Raw genomic sequence first — 5,334 nt, forward strand, 5'->3', positions numbered from 1 at the left:
GGTTCCCTTCTGAATCCTGACAGTCTGATAACACTGATTCACCAGTGCGTCTTTGCCGATGGCCAGAGACTTTTGTTGTTCCAACATTCTCCTACGAGGTGGAGTATGCTCTAAGAGAGGGCAACTCTGCATTTGTGAAAGAGGGAAAAACTGTCGGGTTGACCAGGGATCAAAAACACAACATACTAGATGCGATGGCTGGTGACATATATACCATAAAGCTTATCCTAGCACCAAACAGATTAGCAAAGCTGAGGCTCTGGTGAGCAAACACCCCTGCCTGAATGAAAACGGATCTAAAACTGGGTATGAGGGTTGGAAGAACAGACTGCGCTTCAAGATGGGCAACTACAGGACCAAACTGAGCAGGGCTGGCATAAAGGATGTAGCTGTGAATGCAGGAAAGCGCAGCAAAACCAATCCAGAGGGTGCAGGAGCAAAGACCAAAATCCCCAAAGACCCAAAAGAGGGGAAGTGAACTTCCTTCCCAATTATCCCCATGGAGAAACTAAGGAAACATTGGAAACCCAGAGGATTGAGATGGTGGAGCAGTTCAAGAAGACATCGATGGAAAGGGACATATGCAGTGCACCTTTGCACTCAGGCGTGAAGAAAATTGTGAATTCAGCTCCTCCCATTGCCGAACTAAAAGAGAGATGGCCTGCACTCTTTTGTGAAGCTCAAGTGAGTACAATCTTGAAAAGGACACTTGAAATGATGGTAACACGCACACATTGTCAAAGTCATCATTGTAGCAATGCTTTATCTGGAAAGAGTTTTATTATGGTATGACTAGTTGTCTGAAAATGTCCCGTGCTTTGTTTTCCATGCAGCTGTATGGTGAATTTCACAGAATCACCAATCAAAACCTACCATTTTCCTTCTATGCTGTACTTGCTGAGGGGTATACAAATATACCCCATAGCTGCTAGAACTGTACAAGAAGAGGAAGACTGGAAGTTTTGGCGAGAAGATGGAAGATGTTTTGATGGCATATAGGTAAGAATATTTTTTCAATGCATTACATTGCTGTTGAATGTGAGGAGCAGACCTTAACACCCCCCGGGGCATATTTTTTTGTTTGTGGAACAGGACAAAAACATCACTCCGGCTAGAACAGCAGCCCTGGCCGGCCTGCAACTGTATTTAAACGAGGATTCATCAGAGGTCTTCAAAACTTGCAAGGTATTTTTGTATTCTCCTTTTCCCATATCCGTAACTCAATACCTTCATATACTTTTCAAAGAGAAATCACTGATGATCATGAAATTATAAACTGCCTTCTGCTGTTTGTCTGTTGTTTCTTTTTAACATTTTTTACTGTTAGTACTACAAAGATTCAGGTAAGATTCTGAATGTTTTCAAGTTTATCTTAATGCAGTGCTCGCATGTCTGTATATCCAAGTAAAGAGTTGTTGGTGTAATCATTCCTCCTCTCCATACTGGTTTTAAAGAGATTTGTTTGTGCTCTTGTAGACTCAGGAAGCTTCTGTAAATCCAGATCCTCATAAATATCAAAGGGGTTTTACGTGATTGGAATGGCTTTCATTATGTCTTGAAGCAGTAAAAACAAGATACACGTCTGTAAACTGATCTTTATCAGATATTTTGTCAAAACATTAGTAACAAGTGAAGACCCGGACTCGAACTCTCTCCTCATTATATGGAAGGAGAAATTAAGGGCGATGATCTTCCTAAATAATCTTGTATTCTCAGTTTGGTATAGGATGTTAGTACAGTGTAACACCACATAATAATAGAATTAAGAACTACAGAACACAACCACAGAACTAATACATGGAACATATTTACCTTTATTGATATTGCTTCTACTTGACTATTGCATTAAACAGTGATGATGACATAATGTTTTCATTAGTCTTTTTATAAGTTTAATGATTTGTCCAAATACACTCAAAACACTGAACATGTGTTCCCTTTTCAGGATGAGTTGGAAGCAACCCAAGAGGGGGCAGTGGCTCTGGTGGCAGTGGTAAATGAAGATAAGGTTTCTGCAGGAGTTCCCTTTGAAACTCACCATGTGTCTATCGTCCTCGAGAATCAGGTTGCAATGGCTCACAGATCTTGGACAGATTCACTTGTCATTTTGTGTGGACTGATCTATGCTCTCCATTTGAGCTACCCTGAGAAACTCAGTGGCTTCTTTGAGTTCATCCAGGTTGTCTTCCTGAATCTTGATGATGGGAGAAAGCAGCTCACACCTAAGTTACAGGCCTTGAGAAATGAGCTGGAGTAAATTGACAAACAGGTTTTGTTGTTCAAGGTCAGCATGTTTTGTTTTGGCTTGCGAGCCTAACATAGTTAAACAAGTGAGAAACTTCGGGCATTTTACTGCTGATAATAATTTGTGTACATTGAACTAATGACCCCTCAGTTCTTTTCAATTTGGATTTTTGTGTGTTTTAATATATAATGTGCAAATCACTGAACAAGGATACAAGACTTGTTGATTCTAGTTCTATTCTATTTAGTTTGATTGCGTAGTTTTTTCTACAATATGTTTGTGCATTATGTGAGTTATTCACACTTTCTGCATTACCACATGGAAAAAACATGTTTCATTGTACACATAAATGTGTATGACATTTAATTCACCAGCTTCAGTGTGTAACATTATGGACACTGTTACTCAAGGGTGCACAAATTGAACAAAGTGTTCTAAATCAGGTAATTACAGTAAATAGATGTGCCTTAACTGTTGGGTATGAATACAAGAACTGGCTGCTTGCAGGAGTGCAGAACAGTTTGGGGAAGAGGCAGTGTAATAATAATAGAGCATAATATCAATCTTCAAGGCCACAGCAAGCTCAACAATATGCTTTATTAGTTTTGCATTGCCTCCTTCCCCAAATTGTTCCCCTCTTCCGCAAGCAGCTACATGTGTATCTGCTCCAGGAGGGCTTTCTAGTATCGCTGGCATCATTATTATAGTTAAGTCAGCAATTAAATCAGCTATTAAAATGTACATGACAGTTTATGTAAGGTACCACACAAATTGCACGTGTATGGGAAATTTGGTAGACTTTTTTTGGACCTTAAACCAGCAGGTAACTTTAGAATACAATGGACTATGCAGAATTATTTTATTGTAGTGTGAAAGAGGCCACAGATCATAATCCTTAGTATCCAAAATATTTACAAAGGAAGCTGATGAGTAAAATGGATGGAAAAAGTTTGATTTGTTGATGATTTGAGTGACTTAGATCAGTAGTGGATTTGCTGGGGGGAGGGAATTAAGGTTAAAGAAATACAAAAGTAAGTGTAGATTATTACAGTTTCTTCTTAGAGTTGTAAACATTGAAATGTGTATTCAGTTGAGAGCATTCAACTAAATAAATTAAGTATTGTCAGATGTGTGTTTGTCTATAATGAGTTAATACAACTTAAGTGGTTTAAGGCAATCGGTTTCCTCAAATGAAGTGAGTAGCCACAACAAAGTTTGAAGTTGTCAGAACTAGAATGTAATAATTTGATTTAGCAGAAGAAACAGTAAATTCATTTTAAGTAGAAACATTTGTATAAAGAAGATTAATTGAAGTTGTTCTTACTTTATTCAGATGAATTCTGTTACCACATTTTAAACAAGTTTAGATAAATGCTGCATATAAGTGTAACATACTTACTAGTTTTGAGTCCAATTAACTGAATTGAATTAGTACAACAAACTTTACCCAAGTTAATTTAACAGTACTTGCGTTAACAGTACTCAAATAAAAAAAATGTATACTTAAATTGTTTGAGTTAATAAACTAAATGGTTTAAGGCAATAGGTTTCCTTACATGGTTTAAGTTGAACTAACTCATCGGGTTTTACAGTGCATGGGTTCCTTCAACACACAATACAGCACCACAGGTCAATTCATCAACATTTATTGGCCCTCAGCCGCACACACCGTCAATAAAAAACACTGAGCTTTACAACTCTTCTGAGGCTTCTCTAGCCCTCTTCCAGAATCTGTGACAGTTCACACCAGACATCCTGTTTGGTTTGTGTGTGGCGGCCAACTCAGGTCCAGTATACTACTGCATTAAGAGAGGAGAGAATTGTTACTCAATGAGTACCAGCTGAGATAATCAACTCACCTCACGCTGCTCTCACAAGCCTTCCCCACACCTCTCTCTCTCCTGCAGCTGAGTGTAAACCACACCCACCTTCACATAAACATAAAGATGTAAAAAAAAAAGTTAAGTTGAGATTACAACTTAAATAACATACAGGAATTATACTCATGAGACTAACAATTAGCTGTGGTAGTTAGTAAAATAAGTAAACAGCAAGGGAAAAATCTGCTGTATTTTTCCCTTGCTGTTTACTGATTTCTCACTCCTTGCTCCTTCTCACTAACTGTGAAATAACACTACAATCTCTCCTTCTATTCCAAGGTTATGTTGTTGAATAACAATAAATAACAAAAAAGTATTTTTCCAGGACATTATGATTTTAGAGTAGAGATGACCTTAGACCTTTTGGTAAGGTAATTTTGAGGTCACTTTGACCTTTCTGTGAAAAGCATCACCAATGCATTATCCGACCAACTGTACAACATAAATGTAAATACAAATTGGCAAATTGTCATCGTCATTGTGCTCACATTATTTGTGTTTTGGTCTGAGAGTGATATGTATGTTCGTCAGGATTTAGGAGTTTTTTATGGAATTACTTAGTTAAAAGGTCCAGTGTGTAGGATTTATTGGCATTGTCAATTTGTGACAATATATCCTTCTAAATGTTACACACTAGACCTTTTAACTTGTGTGCAAAAATGTATGAAGCTGACAAACAATTCCTATATATATATATATATATATATATATAAGTCTAAGATTCTGTTTAATTGGCTGGTATGCTACAAATTAATGATGATGATACAGTTATTTTTAGTATTTCTTGTGGTTCTGAGGTTACTGTTAATTGCCCTATAGGTGGTGATTTGCCAAAACTACATGCAAATGAACAAAACCCAAGTACCTTTACTGTTGAATTAAACAAAAGGGGAATTATCATGACCAAGTACATTGTTCTGTTCATGCTGAAGGTCTAATTTCAGGCCTCACCCAGAGTCTCTCTACAGTATGTTGGCCTCACAGGAGTCGGTCTGCAGTATCTTCAATGTAACAATGAGCTTAATGGATTTTCTAAACCAGGGATAAAAAAAGGCATAGATCATAGGGTTTAGACAGGAGTTAAAATACAGCAAACATATTACAAAAGCTGCAGATGAAATATTGAGAAAGCCAACTTGGCCTGTAAGAGAAACACAATAACATGGGCAGAGACATATTAGAAACACAACTACAACAACACCAAGAGTC

At 37.5% G+C, this 5,334-nt stretch overlaps 1 long non-coding RNA gene and 1 pseudogene across 1 annotated transcript; one reads left to right on the forward strand and one right to left on the reverse strand.

The window, feature by feature from the left end:
- The first annotated feature begins 6 nt into the window (after positions 1-6).
- LOC118338892 lies at positions 7-3,357 on the forward strand. Its single transcript, XR_004797291.1, has 4 exons — positions 7-684; positions 834-999; positions 1,093-1,185; positions 1,946-3,357. It is a non-coding gene; the product is annotated as an uncharacterized LOC118338892 (long non-coding RNA).
- A 1,730-nt stretch (positions 3,358-5,087) lies between these two features.
- Positions 5,088-5,334, reverse strand: part of LOC118338648 — a 21,168-nt pseudogene continuing 20,921 nt past the window's right edge.

Source organism: Morone saxatilis, unplaced genomic scaffold (assembly GCF_004916995.1).
Source record: "Morone saxatilis isolate NCDOM2014 unplaced genomic scaffold, NCSU_SB_2.0 Contig5, whole genome shotgun sequence".
Lineage (NCBI taxonomy): Eukaryota > Metazoa > Chordata > Actinopteri > Moronidae > Morone > Morone saxatilis.